At 47.0% G+C, this 26,828-nt stretch overlaps 1 long non-coding RNA gene across 1 annotated transcript; it reads left to right on the forward strand.

The window, feature by feature from the left end:
* Window positions 1–12,655: 12,655 nt before the first annotated feature.
* On the forward strand, window positions 12,656–26,828 carry LOC132341422 (uncharacterized). Its single transcript, XR_009490199.1, has 2 exons — window positions 12,656–21,887; window positions 25,567–26,828. It is a non-coding gene; the product is annotated as an uncharacterized LOC132341422 (long non-coding RNA).

A 26,828-nucleotide genomic window follows, 5' to 3' on the forward strand; every position in this document is an offset into this window, starting at 1 on the left:
TTTTGGCGCCCAACGTGGGGCTCGAGAGAGAGTGGAAAAACCCTGTTTTGAGTGTATTTTGGTTACCATTATTCTGTGTTACTATAAAGCAGTTAATAGACATGTTTTTTGAATTTATAATGTCTATTGGGGTGAAGGCTTGCCTGCATTTCTGGTCCCTAGGGTTTTTTGAGATCTTTATACCTCTATGGTCCCTGGGTTTATTTTCTTATCCAGAAATAGCTCTTGTATTGTCCCTAATACGTAGCTTTTACAGCAGAGGGGCAGTGACTAGAATAGCTATCCTGCTGGGCTTGGTGGTAATAGCTTGTAAGAAGTTTATAAACATGTTGGGGTCTGCTCCAGGTGTGAATGGTTCATGGTTATGGTTATGCATCCAGTTGGTTAGAGGAGGAGCAGGGGGTGAGGCTTTTCAGCCTTTGCTTTCCTTCTTCTCCTCTGAATCTGTTACATCACTATTGGAGAATGTTCAGTTTCCCCTGAATGTTAAAGAGACCATCTTTCTGGTACTCAATCTGGTAAGCTTCCTCTACATAGTCTGCTGCATCTCTAGAATGAGGGCTGAGATTTCTAGACGGGCTGATGAGATCCCTGACTCAGGAATAGACCCAGGTGTGGAAAATCCTAAGTGGTGTGGGAAATGGGAGAATATGGGCCAAATCCTGAAGGAATTCTCTGAGCCTATAGTCTGGGACTTTCCCCATGAACAAATTCAGAACCCAGCTGAGGTGGGGAAATATCTGAAAGAGAAGTACCAGGATGACCCTAAGGAGAAAAAGATCGTTGCAGTGAGCTGGGCCTTGGCATATGCTTATCGCGCGTTGCTAGATACGGTTGGGCAGCAGACAGAGGCAGGGGGGCAGGGAGATAAATCAGCAGCTATCCCGGTCACTCAGGCTGCAGCCAGCACCCCAGGCTCAAAGCCAGCAGCCAAGCTAGATAGTGAGCCTAAGCCAGCAGCTAAACCAATGGCTGTTGCTACTAGCACCAGGAGTGGAAAATGCACAGGCAAGACCAATCGACCAGTGGATGATGATGATGATGATGCAGGAGAAGGACCCTCAACACCTCCTGATGTAAAATCAGAAGTCAAAGCAGCAGGTGCCAGATCAGAAGCCAATATGGAGTCCTTTTCCCTGAAGGACCTCCGTGGCCTAAGGAAAGATTACACCCGGCGGCCTGATGAATCCATAATTAGTTGGTTAGTCCGTCTCTGGGATGCTGCAGGTGAGGCCACAATTCTGGATGGCACTGAAGCCAGGCATTTGGGATCCCTGTCACATGATCCTGTCATCGACCAAGGAATGATGAGGGGGGTTAATCCTCACAGCCTCTGGGCACGGGTCTTGGATAGTGTTGCACAAAGATACCTGTGTGCAGATGATCTTTATATGCAGCAGACCCAGTGGAAGACCATAGAGCAAGGGATCCAACGCTTGAGGGAAATGGCAGTGGCAGAGATTATCTTCTCAGATGACGTAACAACTAGGAACCCAGACCTGGTACCATGCACGTCTGTGATGTGGCGGAAACTTGTACGACTCGGGCCACATGAATATGCTTCTGCCTTAGCCATAATGAAGCGGGATGAGAGGGATGAGACTGTGCTGGATATGGCAAAGAAGCTCCGAGCATATGCAGATGCTGTGCATGGCCCAACACATGCCAGAATCGCAGCAGTGGAAACACGTCTGCAGAAGTTAGAGGATAAGATAGAGGAGAATCACAAGAAGCTCAGAGAGGAGATTAAGGAAGACCTTCTCCAAATCTCAGCAGTACAGATCAGAGGTCCTAGTGCCCAATACAGACGTTCCCCAGATGGAGAGAGAAGGTACACCCCACGAGCTGAGCTGTGGTTTTTCCTGCGTGATAGTGGAGAGAACATGAGGAGATGGGATGGGAAATCTACTGCTGCTCTGGCACGACGGGTACGTGAATTGAAGGAAGGCAGGACTCAGAGAGGGAGCTCCACCAAAAGGGAAGCAGCTCCAGTTGCCCGTAGCCGAACTGCCAGATACGATGATGATGATGACATGTCCGATCCCCTTGAAGGAACATCCAAGACATATGCCCAGGCAAAGAAGCATGACCAGGCTTAGAGGGGCCCTGCCTCTAGCCAGGTAGAGGCTAGGGAAAATCGTGTTTTCTGGTCTGTGTGGATTCGTTGGCCTGGCACATCGGAACCACAGGAGTATAAAGCTTTGGTTGACACTGGTGCTCAATGTACGTTAATCCCATCGAGACATGTGGGGACAGAGTCTGTTTCTATTGCCGGCGTGACAGGGGGATCCCAGGATTTCACTTTGGTGGAAGCGGATGTAAGCCTGACGGGAAATGAGTGGAAGAAACACCCTATTGTGACTGGCCCCGAGGCCCCATGTATTTTGGGCATAGATTACCTTCGAAGTGGGTATTTCAAGGACCCAAAAGGACTCAGGTGGGCATTTGGGATAGCAGCTGTGGTATCAGAGGGTGTCCAGCAATTGAATACTTTGCCTGGACTGTCCGAAAATCCATCTGCAGTAGGACTTCTGAAGGGAGAAGAGCAACAGGTGCCAGTTGCCACTTCCACAGTGCATCGACGGCAGTATAGAACCACTCGAGATGCTGTGATCCCCATCCATAAGATGATTCGAGAGCTGGAGAGCCAAGGGGTGGTCAGCAAGACCCACTCACCCTTCAACAGCCCCATTTGGCCTGTGCGTAAATCTGAGGGAGAATGGAGATTGACAGTGGACTACCGTGCATTGAATGAAGTGACTCCACCACTGAGCGCTGCTGTGCCAGACATGCTGGAACTCCAGTACGAGCTAGAGTCCAAGGCAGCGAAGTGGTATGCCACTATTGACATTGCCAATGCATTTTTCTCCATTCCTTTGGCAGCAGAATGCAGGCCTCAGTTTGCTTTCACCTGGAGGGGAGTGCAGTATACCTGGAACCGACTGCCCCAGGGATGGAAGCACAGTCCCACCATCTGCCATGGACTGATCCAGACTGCACTGGAAAAGGGTGAGGCTCCAGAACACCTCCAGTATATTGATGACATCATTGTGTGGGGGAACACAGCCACAGAAGTGTTTGAGAAAGGACAAAAAATCATCCAAATCCTCCTGGGAGCTGGTTTTGCCATTAAAAAGAGCAAAGTAAAGGGACCAGCTCGTGAGATTCAGTTCCTAGGTGTGAAGTGGCAGGATGGACGGCGTCAGATTCCTACCGATGTCATTAATAAGATCACAGCTATGTCTCCACCGACCAATAAGAAGGAAACGCAAGCGTTCCTAGGTGCCATAGGCTTTTGGAGAATGCACATTCCTGAGTACAGTCAGATCGTGAGCCCTCTTTATCTGGTCACCCGCAAGAAGAACAATTTCCACTGGGGCCCTGAGCAACAACAAGCTTTTGCCCAGATCAAGCAGGAAATTGCCCATGCAGTTGCCCTTGGCCCAGTCAGGACAGGACCAGAGGTGAAGAATATGCTCTACTCTGCAGCCGGGAACCATGGCTTGTCCTGGAGCCTTTGGCAGAAGGTGCCTGGGGAGACTCGGGGTCGGCCACTAGGATTTTGGAGTCGAAGCTACAGAGGGTCCGAAACCAACTATACTCCGACTGAGAAAGAAATCTTGGCTGCCTATGAAGGAGTCCAAGCTGCCTCAGAGGTGATTGGCACGGAAGCACAACTCCTCCTGGCACCCCGACTGCCGGTGCTGGGGTGGATGTTCAAAGGCAAGGTTCCTTCCACTCACCATGCCACTGACGCTACATGGAGCAAGTGGATTGCCCTTATCACTCAGCGCGCCCGTATAGGTAAACTGAATCGCCCTGGGATTTTGGAGATAATTACAAATTGGCCCGAAGGTGAGAATTTCGGTGTCACAGATGAAGAACCAGAACCAGCGACACGGGCTGAAGAGGCTCCTCCATATAACCAGCTGCCACCAGAGGAAACATGTTATGCTCTTTTCACGGACGGTTCCTGTCGCATCGTAGGGATGAACCGGAAGTGGAAAGCAGCCGTGTGGAGCCCCACACGACAGGTTGCTCAAGCTACCGAAGGAGAAGGTGGATCGAGCCAACTCGCTGAACTCAAAGCTGTTCAGCTGGCCCTGGACATTGCTGAGAGAGAGAAATGGCCAAGGCTCTATCTTTACACTGATTCATGGATGGTAGCTAATGCCCTGTGGGGATGGCTGGAGAGATGGAAAGAGGCCAATTGGCAGCGTAGGGGAAAACCAATTTGGGCTGCTGATGAGTGGAAAGACATCGCTGCTAGGGTAGGGAAGCTACCTGTGAAGGTCCGCCATGTAGATGCCCATGTCCCCAAGAGCAGAGCTAATGAGGAGCACCAACACAATGAGCAGGTAGACCAGGCTGCAAGGATAGAGGTGTCAAAGACAGACCTAGATTGGGAACACAAGGGAGAGTTATTCCTAGCTCGGTGGGCCCATGATGCCTCAGGTCATCAGGGTAGAGATGCCACCTATAAGTGGGCACGAGAGCGAGGGGTGGATCTAACCATGGACAGTATTTCTCAGGTTATCCACGACTGTGAGACGTGTGCTGCCATCAAGCAAGCCAAGAGAGTGAAGCCCCTGTGGTATGGTGGGCGGTGGTCCAAGTACAGGTATGGGGAGGCCTGGCAGATTGACTACATCACACTGCCCCAGACACGCCAAGGCAAGCGCTACGTGCTGACCATGGTAGAAGCCACCACGGGATGGCTGGAAACCTACCCTGTGTCTCATGCTACTGCCCGGAACACCATCCTGGGCCTTGAAAAGCAAGTCCTGTGGAGACATGGAACCCCTGAGAGGATTGAGTCAGACAATGGGACTCATTTCAAAAACAGCCTTATCAACACCTGGGCTAGAGAGCATGGCATTGAGTGGGTCTACCATATCCCCTACCATGCACCAGCTGCAGGGAAAGTAGAGAGGTACAACGGGCTACTGAAAACCCAGCTGAAAGCCTTGGGTGGGGGATCCTTCAAAAATTGGGAGCAGCATTTAGCAAAGGCTACCTGGTTGGTCAACACCCGAGGTTCCGCTAACCGAGCAGGTCCTGCCCAGTCTGAGTACCTGAATATAATAGATGGAGATAAAGTCCCAGTGGTACATGTCAGAGGTCTGTTAGGGAGGACAGTGTGGATCAATTCTGCCTCGAGTACAGACAAACCCATCCATGGAGTTGTCTTTGCTCAGGGACCAGGCTGCACATGGTGGGTAATGCAGAGAGATGGAACAACACGATGCGTACCTCAGGGAGATCTGATTGTGGGGTGAAAGTGATATGCAAATATCGTTTGCTATGTTATTGCCATTGTCTGTACACTAAACTGTATAGACATGAGATAGGAGGAAATTGTTTGACGATATGGGGATAAGGGGTGGAATGTCCTAGGGTGACTGTTATCCCCATTCGTGTGTGTGTAATTTATGCTGGATATTATGTTCTGTGCCTTTAAGACTGGTGGAGTGAAGGTTTTGTTTTGGCCTCTTATCAGCCACTCGGCGGGACATCCAGATAGCAGCAGTGCATGTTGCTGCTTTTTGCTTCTTGCCCCTGCTTTTGCTCTTCGCTCTTGCTTCTGCTTCGCTTCTGCTTTGCTTGCTCTTGCTTTCTTTCCCCCCCGCCATTAGTTAATTTAGCTAAACAGTCCAAATTCCTTTCTGGACTGTTCCCCCCACCCCGTTGGACCTGTCAACTGCTCCGGACTGGGATCTGGAACACGGAGAGAGAGAGTTTACACCTTGTGACTGCAGCAGCTGCCTCAGTGCCGGAGGGACTGATAACAGAGCAAACCCCCAGGAGAGACTTTTCTGAATTTGTCATCTTTGTCAGAGCAGTGGAAGAGTGGTGTCATCCGGTACTGTTCATTGTGTGTGCTGGGGGGTGCTGTGCTTATCAAATAAACAGGTTCTTTCCACTTCTCTCCGAGGAATTCTTCCTGAACCGGTTGGGGGAGGGGCGTGTGGGTTTGTTTTTTTGGAGAAGCCCTTTTTGGGGATTCTCTCCCAAATTTGCCCTAAACCAGGACAAATTTTGGCGCCCAACGTGGGGCTCGAGAGAGAGTGGAAAAACCCTGTTTTGAGTGTATTTTGGTTACCATTATTCTGTGTTACTATAAAGCAGTTAATAGACATGTTTTTTGAATTTATAATGTCTATTGGGGTGAAGGCTTGCCTGCATTTCTGGTCCCTAGGGTTTTTTGAGATCTTTATACCTCTATGGTCCCTGGGTTTATTTTCTTATCCAGAAATAGCTCTTGTATTGTCCCTAATACGTAGCTTTTACAGCAGAGGGGCAGTGACTAGAATAGCTATCCTGCTGGGCTTGGTGGTAATAGCTTGTAAGAAGTTTATAAACATGTTGGGGTCTGCTCCAGGTGTGAATGGTTCATGGTTATGGTTATGCATCCAGTTGGTTAGAGGAGGAGCAGGGGGTGAGGCTTTTCAGCCTTTGCTTTCCTTCTTCTCCTCTGAATCTGTTACATCACTATTGGAGAATGTTCAGTTTCCCCTGAATGTTAAAGAGACCATCTTTCTGGTACTCAATCTGGTAAGCTTCCTCTACATAGTCTGCTGCATCTCTAGAATGAGGGCTGAGATTTCTAGACGGGCTGATGAGATCCCTGACTCAGGAATAGACCCAGGTGTGGAAAATCCTAAGTGGTGTGGGAAATGGGAGAATATGGGCCAAATCCTGAAGGAATTCTCTGAGCCTATAGTCTGGGACTTTCCCCATGAACAAATTCAGAACCCAGCTGAGGTGGGGAAATATCTGAAAGAGAAGTACCAGGATGACCCTAAGGAGAAAAAGATCGTTGCAGTGAGCTGGGCCTTGGCATATGCTTATCGCGCGTTGCTAGATACGGTTGGGCAGCAGACAGAGGCAGGGGGGCAGGGAGATAAATCAGCAGCTATCCCGGTCACTCAGGCTGCAGCCAGCACCCCAGGCTCAAAGCCAGCAGCCAAGCTAGATAGTGAGCCTAAGCCAGCAGCTAAACCAATGGCTGTTGCTACTAGCACCAGGAGTGGAAAATGCACAGGCAAGACCAATCGACCAGTGGATGATGATGATGATGATGCAGGAGAAGGACCCTCAACACCTCCTGATGTAAAATCAGAAGTCAAAGCAGCAGGTGCCAGATCAGAAGCCAATATGGAGTCCTTTTCCCTGAAGGACCTCCGTGGCCTAAGGAAAGATTACACCCGGCGGCCTGATGAATCCATAATTAGTTGGTTAGTCCGTCTCTGGGATGCTGCAGGTGAGGCCACAATTCTGGATGGCACTGAAGCCAGGCATTTGGGATCCCTGTCACATGATCCTGTCATCGACCAAGGAATGATGAGGGGGGTTAATCCTCACAGCCTCTGGGCACGGGTCTTGGATAGTGTTGCACAAAGATACCTGTGTGCAGATGATCTTTATATGCAGCAGACCCAGTGGAAGACCATAGAGCAAGGGATCCAACGCTTGAGGGAAATGGCAGTGGCAGAGATTATCTTCTCAGATGACGTAACAACTAGGAACCCAGACCTGGTACCATGCACGTCTGTGATGTGGCGGAAACTTGTACGACTCGGGCCACATGAATATGCTTCTGCCTTAGCCATAATGAAGCGGGATGAGAGGGATGAGACTGTGCTGGATATGGCAAAGAAGCTCCGAGCATATGCAGATGCTGTGCATGGCCCAACACATGCCAGAATCGCAGCAGTGGAAACACGTCTGCAGAAGTTAGAGGATAAGATAGAGGAGAATCACAAGAAGCTCAGAGAGGAGATTAAGGAAGACCTTCTCCAAATCTCAGCAGTACAGATCAGAGGTCCTAGTGCCCAATACAGACGTTCCCCAGATGGAGAGAGAAGGTACACCCCACGAGCTGAGCTGTGGTTTTTCCTGCGTGATAGTGGAGAGAACATGAGGAGATGGGATGGGAAATCTACTGCTGCTCTGGCACGACGGGTACGTGAATTGAAGGAAGGCAGGACTCAGAGAGGGAGCTCCACCAAAAGGGAAGCAGCTCCAGTTGCCCGTAGCCGAACTGCCAGATACGATGATGATGATGACATGTCCGATCCCCTTGAAGGAACATCCAAGACATATGCCCAGGCAAAGAAGCATGACCAGGCTTAGAGGGGCCCTGCCTCTAGCCAGGTAGAGGCTAGGGAAAATCGTGTTTTCTGGTCTGTGTGGATTCGTTGGCCTGGCACATCGGAACCACAGGAGTATAAAGCTTTGGTTGACACTGGTGCTCAATGTACGTTAATCCCATCGAGACATGTGGGGACAGAGTCTGTTTCTATTGCCGGCGTGACAGGGGGATCCCAGGATTTCACTTTGGTGGAAGCGGATGTAAGCCTGACGGGAAATGAGTGGAAGAAACACCCTATTGTGACTGGCCCCGAGGCCCCATGTATTTTGGGCATAGATTACCTTCGAAGTGGGTATTTCAAGGACCCAAAAGGACTCAGGTGGGCATTTGGGATAGCAGCTGTGGTATCAGAGGGTGTCCAGCAATTGAATACTTTGCCTGGACTGTCCGAAAATCCATCTGCAGTAGGACTTCTGAAGGGAGAAGAGCAACAGGTGCCAGTTGCCACTTCCACAGTGCATCGACGGCAGTATAGAACCACTCGAGATGCTGTGATCCCCATCCATAAGATGATTCGAGAGCTGGAGAGCCAAGGGGTGGTCAGCAAGACCCACTCACCCTTCAACAGCCCCATTTGGCCTGTGCGTAAATCTGAGGGAGAATGGAGATTGACAGTGGACTACCGTGCATTGAATGAAGTGACTCCACCACTGAGCGCTGCTGTGCCAGACATGCTGGAACTCCAGTACGAGCTAGAGTCCAAGGCAGCGAAGTGGTATGCCACTATTGACATTGCCAATGCATTTTTCTCCATTCCTTTGGCAGCAGAATGCAGGCCTCAGTTTGCTTTCACCTGGAGGGGAGTGCAGTATACCTGGAACCGACTGCCCCAGGGATGGAAGCACAGTCCCACCATCTGCCATGGACTGATCCAGACTGCACTGGAAAAGGGTGAGGCTCCAGAACACCTCCAGTATATTGATGACATCATTGTGTGGGGGAACACAGCCACAGAAGTGTTTGAGAAAGGACAAAAAATCATCCAAATCCTCCTGGGAGCTGGTTTTGCCATTAAAAAGAGCAAAGTAAAGGGACCAGCTCGTGAGATTCAGTTCCTAGGTGTGAAGTGGCAGGATGGACGGCGTCAGATTCCTACCGATGTCATTAATAAGATCACAGCTATGTCTCCACCGACCAATAAGAAGGAAACGCAAGCGTTCCTAGGTGCCATAGGCTTTTGGAGAATGCACATTCCTGAGTACAGTCAGATCGTGAGCCCTCTTTATCTGGTCACCCGCAAGAAGAACAATTTCCACTGGGGCCCTGAGCAACAACAAGCTTTTGCCCAGATCAAGCAGGAAATTGCCCATGCAGTTGCCCTTGGCCCAGTCAGGACAGGACCAGAGGTGAAGAATATGCTCTACTCTGCAGCCGGGAACCATGGCTTGTCCTGGAGCCTTTGGCAGAAGGTGCCTGGGGAGACTCGGGGTCGGCCACTAGGATTTTGGAGTCGAAGCTACAGAGGGTCCGAAACCAACTATACTCCGACTGAGAAAGAAATCTTGGCTGCCTATGAAGGAGTCCAAGCTGCCTCAGAGGTGATTGGCACGGAAGCACAACTCCTCCTGGCACCCCGACTGCCGGTGCTGGGGTGGATGTTCAAAGGCAAGGTTCCTTCCACTCACCATGCCACTGACGCTACATGGAGCAAGTGGATTGCCCTTATCACTCAGCGCGCCCGTATAGGTAAACTGAATCGCCCTGGGATTTTGGAGATAATTACAAATTGGCCCGAAGGTGAGAATTTCGGTGTCACAGATGAAGAACCAGAACCAGCGACACGGGCTGAAGAGGCTCCTCCATATAACCAGCTGCCACCAGAGGAAACATGTTATGCTCTTTTCACGAACGGTTCCTGTCGCATCGTAGGGATGAACCGGAAGTGGAAAGCAGCCGTGTGGAGCCCCACACGACAGGTTGCTCAAGCTACCGAAGGAGAAGGTGGATCGAGCCAACTCGCTGAACTCAAAGCTGTTCAGCTGGCCCTGGACATTGCTGAGAGAGAGAAATGGCCAAGGCTCTATCTTTACACTGATTCATGGATGGTAGCTAATGCCCTGTGGGGATGGCTGGAGAGATGGAAAGAGGCCAATTGGCAGCGTAGGGGAAAACCAATTTGGGCTGCTGATGAGTGGAAAGACATCGCTGCTAGGGTAGGGAAGCTACCTGTGAAGGTCCGCCATGTAGATGCCCATGTCCCCAAGAGCAGAGCTAATGAGGAGCACCAACACAATGAGCAGGTAGACCAGGCTGCAAGGATAGAGGTGTCAAAGACAGACCTAGATTGGGAACACAAGGGAGAGTTATTCCTAGCTCGGTGGGCCCATGATGCCTCAGGTCATCAGGGTAGAGATGCCACCTATAAGTGGGCACGAGAGCGAGGGGTGGATCTAACCATGGACAGTATTTCTCAGGTTATCCACGACTGTGAGACGTGTGCTGCCATCAAGCAAGCCAAGAGAGTGAAGCCCCTGTGGTATGGTGGGCGGTGGTCCAAGTACAGGTATGGGGAGGCCTGGCAGATTGACTACATCACACTGCCCCAGACACGCCAAGGCAAGCGCTACGTGCTGACCATGGTAGAAGCCACCACGGGATGGCTGGAAACCTACCCTGTGTCTCATGCTACTGCCCGGAACACCATCCTGGGCCTTGAAAAGCAAGTCCTGTGGAGACATGGAACCCCTGAGAGGATTGAGTCAGACAATGGGACTCATTTCAAAAACAGCCTTATCAACACCTGGGCTAGAGAGCATGGCATTGAGTGGGTCTACCATATCCCCTACCATGCACCAGCTGCAGGGAAAGTAGAGAGGTACAACGGGCTACTGAAAACCCAGCTGAAAGCCTTGGGTGGGGGATCCTTCAAAAATTGGGAGCAGCATTTAGCAAAGGCTACCTGGTTGGTCAACACCCGAGGTTCCGCTAACCGAGCAGGTCCTGCCCAGTCTGAGTACCTGAATATAATAGATGGAGATAAAGTCCCAGTGGTACATGTCAGAGGTCTGTTAGGGAGGACAGTGTGGATCAATTCTGCCTCGAGTACAGACAAACCCATCCATGGAGTTGTCTTTGCTCAGGGACCAGGCTGCACATGGTGGGTAATGCAGAGAGATGGAACAACACGATGCGTACCTCAGGGAGATCTGATTGTGGGGTGAAAGTGATATGCAAATATCGTTTGCTATGTTATTGCCATTGTCTGTACACTAAACTGTATAGACATGAGATAGGAGGAAATTGTTTGACGATATGGGGATAAGGGGTGGAATGTCCTAGGGTGACTGTTATCCCCATTCGTGTGTGTGTAATTTATGCTGGATATTATGTTCTGTGCCTTTAAGACTGGTGGAGTGAAGGTTTTGTTTTGGCCTCTTATCAGCCACTCGGCGGGACATCCAGATAGCACCAGTGCATGTTGCTGCTTTTTGCTTCTTGCCCCTGCTTTTGCTCTTCGCTCTTGCTTCTGCTTCGCTTCTGCTTTGCTTGCTCTTGCTTTCTTTCCCCCCCGCCATTAGTTAATTTAGCTAAACAGTCCAAATTCCTTTCTGGACTGTTCCCCCCACCCCGTTGGACCTGTCAACTGCTCCGGACTGGGATCTGGAACACGGAGAGAGAGAGTTTACACCTTGTGACTGCAGCAGCTGCCTCAGCGCCGGAGGGACTGATAACAGAGCAAACCCCCAGGAGAGACTTTTCTGAATTTGTCATCTTTGTCAGAGCAGTGGAAGAGTGGTGTCATCCGGTACTGTTCATTGTGTGTGCTGGGGGGTGCTGTGCTTATCAAATAAACAGGTTCTTTCCACTTCTCTCCGAGGAATTCTTCCTGAACCGGTTGGGGGAGGGGCGTGTGGGTTTGTTTTTTTGGAGAAGCCCTTTTTGGGGATTCTCTCCCAAATTTGCCCTAAACCAGGACAGTAGTGCAGTGAAAAACCTTCATGTTAGCATCTGTCCATAAACAGGGTTCAAATAGATTTATTTTTTCCATAAGAGATGGATACGTTTTCTTTGCTCACAGCAACAGGGATTCAAATTATTTTCTGGGAACTTTACTGGATGTTGTTGATCCACTTGGGATTTGCACTTTGCCTGCCATATTTAATTGGCATGGCCATTGATTGTGTTGATGCCATGTGGAAATCTTCTTCCTTTAATGCTTTTCAATATCTGTTCAATTGGTAGAATTGGATGTGTCTCTTGAAGAATCTTTTGTGTTATTATTTGAGATGGCTTCTGGAATATGAGGAAAGGGAACTGATATTTTGTTTGTATTTTGTGGGTTCATGTCCTGTAAAGATGCTCCTTCTTCAGGCTTTGAAGCTGTATTCATTTCTTCTCCTTCTGTATAAGGAATTGGTGGTTGCATGCGTTGTTGCACATAATTAGAATTGGAGGGTGCAATACAAGAAGCGGCCAGAGGTAGCGCTGCAGCAGGAGGTTCATCATCTTGTTGGTGGCAAAATGGCGTCGGCGGAAATACGTAGACATTGTTCACGGAAGCGCCGAGTATGCCGCCATTTTGCTGTACAGAAGATGGGTGGAAGACGCCGCCATTTATGAAAAAGACAGATCCTGCACACAGTCTCTGAGCTGAAAGAGAAAGTCTGTGAGGAATTCCCGCGGTACCGCGCCATGGTATGTGACAGACTGGGTGAAGGGAGAAGCCATCGGTGCTGCTGAGATCCCTGAGGGCATCCAAGGACCAGGGAAGACCGCAGCTGTTGCCGTGCGGTCAGTCGGCGTTTGAGAGGAAGCAGGCAGGGAAGAGAGACTCCGCGCCGTTGCTAAGGGCATTAGCGAAACACTGATTGTGATTTCTGGGTCTGTGTTTGCAACCCCTGGTCCGGAACCCGGACCGTGTTCCCGTTCGCTCGTTCCAAGTGGTTTCTGTCCCGCAACCTCCGTCTGCCCCCGGCTCATCTCCGCCGGGCTCTGCGAACTTGCTGAAAGCAAAGCCATGCTTGTTACGTTTAAAAATTGCCGCGGAGCCTCTGGGGCCGCCCCGCTGGCTCTAAATGCAATCCTACCCGCACCGGGCCGCGCCACTTCTTTATTTTCTGCTGTTTGCGGTGGCTGCGCACTTTGAGTAGCCTGATCTGTCTGCAGTTCCTGGCCGCGCAGATTGCGTACCTTGCGAGCTTTTCACGGTTTTAAACTGTTGCGCGCCGGGGAGCGATCCGCCCGCTCTCGGGCTGGTCTCCAGTAAATCAGGAGGTCCCCTGTTTGTGGGGAGCGCTTCCGCAGGGTTAAAATGTCCCCTGTCTCCTGGATGAGCTGTGGTGAGCGATTTCTCAGGCTCTGCCGACGCTGCTGGGACGGGAGCGGGAGGGGCTCCCCCTCTCGCCGCTTTTGGCTGCCCGGGCTAGAGTGGATGGGCTGCTACATGCAGGCTCGGAGGCTGTGCAGTTTGGAGGGATGGGACAAGGCTGACGTCATTTGGGTGTGGGGCCACCCCTGCTGACCGAGGGGGGTGGAGAGACCCTTCTGACATCGGTTTTGGGGCATGGACGGGGGCAGGAGCTATGGGTGGACTATCAGGTAACAGAGGCGTTGCCACCCAAGCTCCGGAGGCTGGCTCAGCCGATTGGAACTGCCCCCAAGGTGTGGAGAGGGGTGGGGAAAACGGCAATTTCCTGAGTCCCCCCACTCCTGTCTCCGAGACACGCGCAGATGCAAAGAATCAGAAAAATGCTTCGGCCGCCTCCCACACCAACAATTTCATCTTCGGAAATCCCCCTGGGTCCCTTTCGGGCTTTGCCTTGGTTGCATCACCCACACCACGCACCTCTCCCGGACCAGGGGATGACTCCATGCCGGCATTTATAGGGATAAGACCTCCCTCTTGTAATTCAGGGGGGACGGGGAGGCAGTCTCTCCCCCTGTGGGAGCCGCAGGTCCCTGGTCTCCTGCCTGCGAGGAAGCACCCTGCAGCTGCTGAGTTGTTTGCAAAGCAGCCTCTGCAAAGGGTTTTTTGCATTTTGCCGTATGTAAAACTTCATGCACAAGTCTACCAACCGAAAGTAGTCTCACAGCACCCCTGCCCCCACGCGCAGCCGCGTGGCAAAGCTTAGCATCCACATCTTCCCACACATTTGGGTCAAACAAGATATTAAGGGAGATATTTGGGATCATCTCCCTCACCCAGGATAGCAAAAGTTCTAGTTCCTGTCTTGACACTCGAATGGGATGCTATTTCATCAATATTTCTAGATTATTTACGACATCCGAGTCAGTTTTTGAGAGGTTACCACCCATCCTGATTCCTTGTCAGCTTAACGGACCCTAATGGGCATGTCATTCTCGGATCTGGTCCGTCCTACGACATTGGAATCGGCTCCTTCCACCGGGTTCTCCGAATGTCCAAACGCTGAGATGTTCATCTGCAGAGGAGTTTTCCTGGGTCCTGGTTTTCGTAAAGCGTTCCTGGCACAGTTTCTTCTTACTGAGCTGCTACTTCTACATGGAGGCACTAGTCATCGGTTTCTCTGGGTCTGGATTGTAGGCAGTTGAGACAGTACTTCATGTTTGGACTCAAGTGTTTATTATTTCTTATCAGTAAAACAGTCTCACAACCATGAGTTCGGCAGCTTTTTATTAGAAGGCACAAAATGGCTAACAATCTCTTGTTATAAGGTCTTTTAAGACTAAACTATCCAATTAAGAACTGACACCCAGATTATTTTCCCTTTTAACCCAATAACTGATCCCAAAGAGCCCACGATGTGGACTTTTCTTCCCAATTACAAAATGCTACCTAAACCCATGAAGAAGAAAGAAGAATGTGAAAAATGCCAATCACTTGTTTTTAAAATGTTAAAGGTTTAATAGTAATAAAATAGTTATAAAAATAGTAATACATTAGAGTAATAATAATTTAGACAATTTGAATTAAGACAATATGAGACAATAAAAACAAAGAGTTACGGATGTCCGGGTACCTTTTTCTGGGCAGCACAAGCCCGAAAAAGGACACCCGTTAACAAAGGATTAACCCTTAAAAACAAGAGCCTGTTGCAGATTCATACATCTCATATATGATGCATAAATTCCATTCAAATACAGGATTCTGTCTGGTCATCCTCAACTTCTTCCTCTGAATCCTAACAGCGCCTCAAAGGCAGGAAGAAGTTAGTTTCTTCTGATAAGAGTGCAATAAATTCTTTTTCTCTGAAAGATTTAGGTGTCCTGTGGCTGTTATCTCGCTGCAAGTCCTTTCTTTAAAAAAAAGTATCTTACATAGCATAGTTTCTATTTTAACAATTTTATTTTTTTTAACCTAAAACTATATTTAACACACTACTTAAGAGAATTAATACAGAATTACTTTCTAACACAACACAGATAATATTCATTTTAATGTTTGCGAAAAGCGAATCATAAAATACGCATTTTTCACAATCCCCACTCTTATTCTTTGTAAATCATTTGGCTTGAGCAATATTTCTTGTCTGCTTGCATCTTCTGGACTATGCTGGCAAAATAAAACAGAGAATTACACAAGGAAGAAATATCAAGACAGTTGAAAAATCTTAATTTCTGCTAATACATTCCCCACCAGCTAGGTTTTAGCATTGTTTTCTAATTTTTGGACTGGTACCTGGGTTATTATATGTATATTTTTTCTTTGATTCTTTTTGCTTGTTTCTAGAATGACTTTTCTGTGATCATCAATTTTCAACAATCTGATATATTAAACTTTCCACAAACACCCCCTTCTTTAACCAATAAATAGTCCAAAGCTAACCTATTCTGGTACACTACAGTTTTTGCTTGGCTTAGCTGACTTGATTTTAACCCTAATGCCTGGGCGAATTTATTTGCTATCATTTCTATAACTGCTTGGAGTCTTGTTATATGACTCAACATATAATTTGGGGTCAATACAGAGTTAAATTGCTGTGTTGGTTTTACCTTTTTGTTTACTAGTTTTTTTTTTTTTCTAAATCTTGAAATGTATCTTTAAGATTAAATGTAAAACAAATCCATCTCTCTCCTTTTGGACATTCAGTTCTAAATCTATTACCACTTTTTCTTCAGTTTCTGGTAATCCAATAATTTTCTCCATTTTGCCTACAGGTTCTTCATTTGGATGGGTTATAACAGTGGCTGTTGACATAGGCGTGTGTAATAAAAGAGGAACTTTGGTTTCTTTCTATGTGATGCTTTCTGTAGCATTTGTGACACAATCTTGCTGGTATCCCGAAAGGGATAAGACAACAAATGATTTCCAGAAACAGGGATAACAGAGGTCCAGTATGGCTTATACTCCCACCTCCCATGCCTGTGAGGTTGCCACCCACAGCAGGTGTATTTGATCTTCTTGGTGGCGAAATACAGAGGCCAATCTGGTCTTGCCCTCTATTTCCTTGTCACTTTCTCTTAACTAATTTCCAGGCAAATTGTTTTTGACACCCCTTAACTGTAGTTTCACACCATTCCTCAGGCATCTCTTATTCAACAGGCACTAATAATTCCCATCCATAACACAAAGTTATTACTTTAACACTTCTTGCAATAAGAGCATAAATTTTGTGAACTACAATACTAATTATTCCCACAATTCAAGCATTCACTTATAACCCAGCTAGCATGTCCAGTATTGGGATGAATTAAATAAAGTTTACAGTATGATACTGATGGAAGTAGTACTTCTCCTTCTTCCCTGTACAATTCATGGGCTAAGGTCAGAATACAAAAACAGTCTTGATCCCTCTGTCTGAAGTATTCTTCTCTAAGGAGATGTTTTATTCAGGCAGTGCTCGAAACTACTGATATAAGCGTTGCCTCATTTCATAATTAGGTGTTGTTCTTTGTACATTTATTGGATCATTTGGGTTTTCCCAAACTATTACCACTCAATCTCTATTGGGAAGTCAGTTCGGTATCACCTGGTTTAAATGTGATAGTCCATTCCTCACAAGGTTCTTTCACAAGTCTTTTGATTCTGCTGGCATGAATTCACCCTCTTTCTGTGATTCCGATTGTTGCTTCAGTAGTACCTGGAAAGGACTTCTTAATAGCATAGTAATAAAGGAAAGACAATACTGCATTAACTTTTACCATTCACTTTTCTTCCAAACTTTCTGGGTTTAGCTAAAAGCTTTCTCTACAGCAGCCTCTTCTTCTTATATCCAGCTGTGCTAATAGCTGCAGAGGCAAATTCTTCTTTCTGTGAGCTACAGTTAGTTAAATAAGAAAGGCTAGACTAATTTTAACACGAGATGTATAACATCTATTGCTTTTTACTTTTTGGGCAACATTTAATTTTTTTAGCCTTACAAACTCATTCTTCAGGAAAAAAAAACTTCTTATTTTTAACAGCAAACAAAACAAAAAAACTTCTACTTAAGAAAAACAAACCACTTTGTGAGGTTTGGAGAGTCAGCAATGTAGTATATAGTCGAGATAATTCATGCTATATATGTGTATAAAATATTGTAAGATCCAAATTATGTCTTTGACCACCCTGGCTGAGAGCAGAGTCTTATTTCTATTCAGTTAGTTCCCGGACATCTTTAAGATAATATCAAGTCCATTAACGTATGAATGAAACCTTCCCGGGCCATGATTGCCGACTTCCCAGGAATGTCTGAGCCACTCAGGAGGACTTGCACCTGGGACGATTGCATCTACCAACTCGAGCACCGGGGGGCGCCACTCTGCTACATGTGAAAGAAGGATATTCCGAATAAGCTCAGACAGCCATCCAGACATCTGGACTGGCTTTTGTATATTTCTGCATCTGTATAGTCACAGTTATACATGTGAAGGGACACAAAGGAACCTTCGGTCATTTCTGCCTCAGGCAGAATAAACTGTATATAAGCTAGCGGCATGAAACAGTCAGGGTGAACCACTGGGGAGACACTGACACTTTGTCAGTCGGATCCCGGTTCACCCAGCGCCGACTTCCGGAGTTGACGCTGCCTTGGCTGTGCTGGTTTTCGAAATTCTATTTTTGTTAAACGATCTAATAAATCTTTGTTAAATTTTATTATAAATTTGGCTGCCGATTTGATCATTTATAGCAGCAATCTCTGCTTTGATTTTATCTTTTAGTGCTAGCCCCCTCCCCCTCTTTTCACAGCCTTGCTGTCAATGCTGTTCTTCGCCCTTCCCCAGCTGCTGGGCTGGAGCAGGGGAGAACAGCCTCAGGCATGGGGGCCCTGGGGGCATGCCTTGGGTCTCTTTTGTTCCCTCTCTCTCTCTTCTCTCTCTCTCTCTCTCTCTCTCTCAGCCCACTTACCAGGGCTGACGCTGCCATCCTGGACTCAGGACCCCGACAGTCTGGGAGCCACCCCGGCAGGTCTGCCACTGAGCCAGCCCGCTCCTGGCTGGCAACCCTGTGTCATCTGCTCTCAGCACCGCCGCCGGGTCACCTCTATGAATCCGTCCCTGCCGCAGCCCCTGAGACCCTGCTGCTCGTAGGGGAGCGGTCAGACACTTCCCGACCTTGACAACCCCAAAACTTTGCGTCCTCAGGTGCTCCTGACATACTTTTTCCTTTCTGTAGTCAACTTATCCTCTTTTCCCTTCAAGGAAAGCCCGTTCTGCTAAACTCTTTCCGGACCCCAGTTCAGCATTGAATAACTTCCTAACAACCATGTGTTAGGGCACTTCCCTACCTTCCATGCAAAAAACTCGAATTCAGACTTCTGCTCTCTTCCAGCACCAAGATGCTATCATTCCACATTCCGTCATCCCAGAGTTTGCTAACCACCCCCCTACTTTAACTTCTCTCTTTCTTCTCTTCTTACTTTTTTCTTTGATTCAACTCACCTCCGACAGTACGAGGTGTACCCAACTAATTTACTTCCAAAAATAAGCTTACAACTTTCTTTTACTAGGATTGCAGTAGCTGTTATAACTTAAATACATACTGGCTGGCTGTAGCTTACTGGATCTAACATCTTTGATGTATAAGCTACTAGATTTTTTACTCTTCCTCACTCTTGAATTAAAATTTTATGACCTACTCCATTTTCTGTATTTATGTATAGATGATAAAGGATTTTTCTAACAAGGGTAAGCTTAAAGCTGGTACCTAGGCTAGTTTTAACTTCAAGTCTTAATTTAACAATATCTTCCTTGGTCCGTTTTATATCATCTCCCTCTGTCAATTTTTCATACAGAAATTTTACTGCCGGTGTGTACCCCTCAATCTATAATCTATATTATTCTAATAATCTAAGTAATTTTCTGATCTCCCTCTTTGAAGAGGGAGGGAGAAAGGATAAAATTCCTGCAATTCTCTCATAGTTGGGTTTCCAGCTACCTTTATTAAGTGTCTAATATATTTTACCTCCAGTTCTACAAATTACAGTTTCTTTTTGATACCCTTAGTCCTGTTTTCCCCGAGAAAATATAAAAGTTGTGTAGTAGCTTCTCTCACTTCAACTTCCTTAGATAGTAAAAAATCATCCACATATTGGATAATTTGTATTCCAGGAGGAGTAGGGAAATCTTGTAATATTGTTTTTAAAGCTTGCCCAAATAAGTTTGGGGATTCCATAAACCCCTGTGGTAACTTTGTCTATCTTAACTGCTGCTTTCTCCCAGTTTTTTTTGGATCCTCCCATTAGGAGGCAATAATATCTCCCATCCCAATATTAGTTTCTTCCCTCAATTACCACATCTTTAACGACCAGAACTGAAAAACTTTCTCATTTTGCCGCTGTTACTTTTCACTGTATATTTGCTCACACCATAGCCTTTTGGAATATTTAATGGGTGAAGTAAACAGGGGCAGGAAATTTTCCTCATATATAATGCTTTTATTAAAGTGATCAGCTCGAAATGGGGGTTTTGGCAGATCCGCGGAGTTCTGCCGCCGCTCCCAGGAGCGACTCGGAAGAGGAGTATTTGTGCAGCTCTGTCTCCTAGAGGCCACAGCCGGGAGTCCTGTCCTATCCAGGGCAGTGGGGGTAGGCCCAAGGTTGCAGCTAGAATTGTCAGTCCAGGGGGTCCTGAGTCTGACTGGCATCGTTTTTAGTTGGGGCGAGGAGTGACCGAGGTTTTCAAGCATCTCTGCCGGCTTCGGACCTCGGCCCTGCTGTCCAGACACCACCCTGACTTCTCAATTCTGCTTTGGCTCGTCTCTTTTGGGGTATTTTCCAGGATTTGGTGAAGGTTCCGTCCCAGTGCAGTCTGGGTTTGAGATAAATTTGCATGTCTCCTGAGATGCAAATTTCTCCCTCTCCCCACCGTCCGAGGGGAGGTTGTCATCCTCCTGGCAACAGGCTAGGGTGGTTCTGAAAAACAAGAATTCTCTACAATAGAGAGTTAAAGGGCGATACTTAAGGATACTCAAGAGGTGATTACAACATTTCACTAACAGAGAACTCTTGGCCAGCGATCAATTCCCAGCTCAACTCAAAACTCCTCTGCAGCCCCTTCTCTTAAAAAAAACGGTAACTTTTTTTGTTCATAACAATGGGCAGGTTCTCTCTGCCCCTGTGTCTACTACAAATTCCAATCCTTCTTCTTGGGGACTCACTTTTAAAGTTATCACAGGCTCCAGATGGTATTTGTCCCCTAAAAATAGAGCCTATGACCTCCCTATTTCCCCTCTGTGCCCACTTCTTTAAAGATTTACAGATCTTTCGCTTGCTTAGGACTATTTTCCTATCTCTCCTAAGTTCATCTATTTAGTTGGAGTTTCTTCTTTTCTCTCTAAAAAGCTGTCTCTTAAAAACCTTTTTTTTTTTTTTTTTTGCATTTCGCCTTTGATATGCTGTCTCATTTATTCCCTTGATTACATAATTACGATAATTATTCATGTGTTTACTCCCCTCATTATTTTGACCCCACTCAGGAGGTACAGTTGGCATTTTGTCTTTTCTGGGGGTCCCTGCAGATTATCTTTTTTCCCCCAAGCTTTTATTCCAGCTGCTCTGATTCATTGCTTTTCTTCTTGAGAAAAATATTACTTTCATTGTAGACCGCACCTCTCCTAAAGTATAAATGTTTGGACCTAAAAATTGGTCTAATTGTTCAGCTATGCTTATGGGATCCTCCAAATATCTCTTTTATTTATTTCTTAAAATTTCTGACCTCAGACGAAGTCAAAGGAGCATTTACAAACGCCGGTCCGCCCCCTCCTATGGGAAGCTCTCTTAATGGAAATAGACCAATCCCTTTATCCCATTCTTTTTGGATTTTTATCTTCTATAGCCTTTCTCCTGCATATTTAGAAAGACTCAGGAGAGGGCTTTCTTTCAACTGAACTTTTAGTGTTTCGATAAGGTGGTTCCTTTAGAGATTTCCCCTGATCAGCCGGAGCTGTGGTTACTAAGGGAACGGAGCTCGGGGCAGGACGGGTGGGACTCGGCATAGCTCTGAGTCTCAGTCCTCCAAAGGCGGGGTCTGCAGGCGGGATCGCCCGAGGGGATGTTCCGGTGCAGACCGAGCTGGAGCGCGGATAGCCCCACATGGCCAATGGTGGCTGATCCGGCAGAGACAAAGCCGGCGAGAGACCCCGGCTGCAGCGGCGGTAGCCGACCAGAGTCAGGGCAGCCGGGGACGGGGCAGACGGGACCCCCCCCTCGGTGCGGTCGGCGCGGTGACCACGGTCCACCCGGCAGGACAGACCCCCACCGCCGCCGGCACGGCCAGCGGAGCGGCCGCGGGCCGGGCGGCTGGACTGGGGCACACGGACTGTGCCCGAGCCGGCACAGGGGCTGGAGGGTGGTGCAGCCGCGAACGAGTGGGGAAACAAACGGGAATGGATGAGGTAATCTTTTGTTCCCAGCCTTTTTCTTTCACCGTTTTTCTTTTATTACTTTTTAAAGATGGTATTTTCTTGCAATCCCCCCCCCCCCCCAGCATGTGGTATATTCCTTTTCTTCTGGATTAAACGGTTTTTACAAATAAATCTAGAGCTTAACGAAGCTAAACTTCTGCTTGGATACTTTGAAATGGTCGACGAACTAACTCACGACCTTCTCATGTTGTTTTAATCATCACTTTTTTATTTATCTTCTGGCAAATTGTACATTTTTCAGTTACTTGTTTTTCTACTCCAAAAATCCTAATGCACCCATAGTTCCTTAAAAAAATCACACAAAGCCTGAGCATCCCACTGGGCTTTTTGATACATGTCTTTTACTGTTCCTTAGTGAGCATTTTATTATCTAATTGTCTTCCATCAAGATGTTTCCATTTCCCCAATTTATCTTGTTCATCACCTATCCTAATTCTTTTTTTTTTTTTTTCCTCTGCTTACCTAAACTTTGGAAATTTCCAATTTTTCCTCATTTGGAGTTAATATTAACTCTTTTCTCTCTATTTTCTGCTGCATCTTTAGCGTCTTGATCTGCCAAAATATTTCTTCTTATTTCTAGGGTCTTTACCTTTTGATGTCCCTTAATATGTACCATAGCTATCTCTCTTAGGTAATTTTTCTTAAAGTATGTGCTGCTCTAAAGGCATACCTTGAATCAATATAACTCCTTTCTTTTGTGTTAGATATTCTAGTGCTCTTTTTAAAGTATATAATTCACAAGTTTGAGCCTTCTAGTTTAAGCTTAATTGGTTAATTTCCCATTTTTCCATAGTTTGCATGTTTCTCTTATCAACTTCTACATACCCTGTATTTTGCAAGGAGTTGTATTTCTGTTTGCTAACATAACTCCCAAAGGGCTATCTTGGGGTATCTCTTCTAGTATGCTTTTAGTCCCCCTTTTTTCCCTGTATCCAACTTAGTGGTTTTCTGTTCCATTTTCAAGATCTTATCTATTCATCCCTTGCCTCTGTTTCTCACTTTCACTAACAGCTTAAATACCACTTTTCTTTCAATCACACTCAAAACAAACTTTTTCCCACACTACTTTTCAATACAATACACCTCCCCCCAAGGAGGGTAAAAGCTTAAAATGCACAATCCACATTACCTATACTTTCATTCGTCTACATTCACTCACTTTTATTTCCCATTCACCTTCTCACATTCTTTCACACCCTCAAGACACAAAGTGGATCCTTACCGCTAGAAAATCACGGGTCCCTGTAGCCCCCCCTCGCCTTGGGGTTGGCCTCCAGGTCTCAGTATCTCCAGGCCTCCTGGAAGGGCCCTGACTCTGGTCGCCTCCAGTTCCCGTTCACCTGTGAGGCTGTCTGCGTGTCACTCACACTCTTCAGCTATGGCTCCCTCACATGCGGGGGAAACACTAGCCTGGTTCGCAGGTCACACACACCCTTCGGCCACAGAGTCCCCACCTGCCCGAGGACACTAGCCTGATTTGCGGGTCCACTGCCCCCCCCTTCCCACCCGCCTGGAAAGTTGAGGCTTTGTGTGTGACTCACTCTCACACACACAACAAGGCAACAATAAGGTACCTTTTACTTTCGCATCACCTATTACACGTTTAGGTGCTTCTGGCCAGTCCCGGTGCTATTGGATATCCCTCCATCCAGCTGTGTTGTCCAGCCCCAGATGCTCTTGGGTATTTTTCCCTCAATCCAGCTGTGTTGTTCAACCCCAGATGCTCTTGGGCATTTTTCTGTCCCTTAACCCAGCGGTGTGGTACAACTACAGATGCTCTTGGGCATTTATTTGGCTGTGTTGTCCAACCCTGGATGCTGTTGGGCAAAATTTTATCCCTTGATATAGCTATGTTGTCCAACCCTGGATGCTATTGGGCAAAATTTTCATCCCTCAATCTAGCTGTGTGGTCCAACCCTGGATGCTCTTGGGTATATCCTCACTCTGGCAGAATTCTGCTCAACCCTGCTCTTGGATGCTATTGGAATGTAAATCCCTCAACCCAGCAGGTTTTTAAGGGTCCCTCCTGTCCTGTTTCCTAGTGGATTGGGCTAGAAAACCTTGCTCCCTACTTCCGAGGGGTCCAACCCCTCCCTGAGACCCAGTCCCAGTTACCCCGGGGAATTCTTTCACTCCTCTTATCACTCACTTTGTCTCTTTACTGGCCGCTTTTCTCGCGGAAAGTCGGAAACGCAGCATGGGAGACTCCGCACTCACTTGGCAGGTCTAGGACAACCAGCCCGCCTCTCATTCACACTCATTCATCTCCCCCACTGCCCCCCTGAGAAATACTTACCAATCCCTTTTCCTTCCTGGGTTCTTCGTGCGCACTACTAGTCTTAGTGGGCCAATTACCGTGATTGTAGGGAGCCTTTTTCCCTTCTCTTTGTTTTATTGCCTCCTTTTGTCCACGGATTGTAACCTGCGTCTGTTGGTCACCCCAGGGGAAACAGAGCGAGGCTGCCAAATTGGGCAGGGCGCGTCTCCCCACTCTGACTTTCCTAAAGCACCATCAGCGAGGCGTTTTAACCATCCTCTGCTACCATAATTGTGAAAAACGCCAATCACTTGTTTTTAAAATGTTAAAGGTTTAATAGTAATAAAATAGTTATAAAAATAGTAATACATTAGAGTAATAATAATTTAGACAATTTGAATTAAGACAATATGAGATAATAAAAACAAAGAGTTACGGATGTCCTGGTACCTTTTTCTGGGCAGCACAAGCCCGAAAAATGACACCTGTTAACAAAGGATTAACCCTTAAAAACAACAGCCTGTTGCAGATTCATACACTTCATACATGATGCATAAATTCCATTCAAACAAAGGATTCTGTCTGGTCATCCTCAACTTCTTCCTCCTAGACCTAACAGCGCCTCAAAGGCAGGAAGAAGTTAGTTTCTTCTGATAAGAGGGCAATAAATTCTTTTTCTCTGAAAGATTTAGGTGTCCTGTGGCTGCTATCTCACTGCAAGTCCTTTCTTTAAAAAAAGTATCTTACATAGCATAGTTTCTATTTTAACAATTTTTTTTTAACCTAAAACTATATTTAATACACTACTTAAAAGAATTAATACAGCATTACTTTCTAACACAACACATATAATATTCATTTTAATATTTGCGAAAAGCCAATCATAAAATACGCATTTTTCACAAAGAAGCATGAAGAAGAAACTCAGGACGACACCCTGTGCCCTCCATCTTGCTTCCATCTAAAACATACTAAAAATCCCAAAACCTAAATTTCTCACCAAGTGATACACCTACACTACTCTCTATAATCTATTTCACACTTTTGTGGATTCTAGTCTATCCTGAAGTCTAGGAAACTTTCTCCATGAATGAGGGTCAAAGTCAGTGCTCCCCTGGGGATCAGGGCACCCCAGAGCGACAGAGAAATATTCACTGTGCCCTGGGTTTCCACAGCTAGGGGCCGCTCTATCGAACAACGAACCCATTCCCCCAGTCGCTCTATCAACCGGGGACTCTCGTAGATGGCTGCCTGCAAGCACAGGGATGAGGCTGTGCACTCAGAGGTCTCTAAGTGACTTATCAGCAGCTCTATCTCTCTCACCCCCAGGGCCCTCCTTTGATATACATACTGTTTATCCGAACACCAGCAGGTCCTTGTCTGTCTCCGCAGGAGGCAAGCTCAGACGGAATGGAGCTCTTCCAGGGAAAATCCCAGGGCGCAGCCTGGAGCCCCATCCGCCCTTGTGAGGACAGAGACAGTCCCTGGCTGGCTCGCCAAAATGATTTGCGGAAAGAAAAAAACTCCACAACTTGTAAGAAGTTGTAAAGACGGTATGTTTATTACAGCGCTGGATGCATATGGAGATCGTTCCCATAAAGGACATGCTCACCCCTGAGAACTCTCGATCCTTTTTTTTATCCCCCCTTACTGGTACATATGCAAAGAATTTCACAATAGGTTCATACATGTTCATTTTACTGGTTTCATGTTACACTTGCAGCTAGTTTTTTTTTATCAGAAAGTACAGAAAGAACTCCTGGGTCATCCTGTCCTGCCTCCCACAGCCTCAGCTTTGGTTTTCATCTGTTTCAAAGTTCAAGGGGCCCCTCTCATCTCTTTCGCATTTTTTCCTTCAGCTGAGGCAGTTTTTTGAGCACAGTTTTTTTTGTGAGAACAGGCAGTCTTGGGCACAGAGTAAACAAAACAGCATATTTCAGCTATGCTAGCAAGCTACAGACTTAATAATTCAAAATGGCACATTTCACCTAAATCTGAAATGGGTTTCTACCCTGGTAAATTACCACTCTGTTTCAGAAATAAGGATAAAAAGAAGGCTGAATCCTCTAACAATGTGAGACACCCCATGGGAAATGCCCATGACCTCTCCCTTTATTCAAATAAAGCTACAGGACTCCTCCGTCTCCTTTTTGGACATAAACTTCTGGTGTTTGTGGATTAATTTTCCTGAGAAAACGAAGGCTCTTTTCCAGGATATTTCCATCATCTGAGGGCGATGGGCAGCGAGCAGAGCTTAAGGCGTGCCTCACCCAGTTTCGGTGATCAGCTCCCCTTGCTGGTGTCCAGCACCGGGCGATTGATTGGGTTCTTGAGACTGTTCAGGAGACAGATGAGTGGCGGACCAGGGGGTCCACGAAGCATCCGCAGGGAAGGACCACTGAAAATCTCACCAGTGAGTAAAATGGGATCTTCAGGGAGTAAACCTGCGAGGGCACCCATGGAGGGAAGCAAAGGTAAAGCTGGGAAGGGGGCCCAGCAAAAGGGATGATGATCCCAAAACATCTTCAAATAATCCCTTGGAACAATGCTGAGTTAGTTTACGCATTGTCCCAGAGGTAATTAAGGACATAGATGCTGAAAGGGGGCAATAAGGGAAAGGTGAGAAAGAGTTTTGACAACAGGAGATAGACAAA

The sequence above is a fragment of the Haemorhous mexicanus genome, chromosome W (genome assembly GCF_027477595.1).
Source record: "Haemorhous mexicanus isolate bHaeMex1 chromosome W, bHaeMex1.pri, whole genome shotgun sequence".
Taxonomy (NCBI): Eukaryota; Metazoa; Chordata; class Aves; order Passeriformes; family Fringillidae; genus Haemorhous; species Haemorhous mexicanus.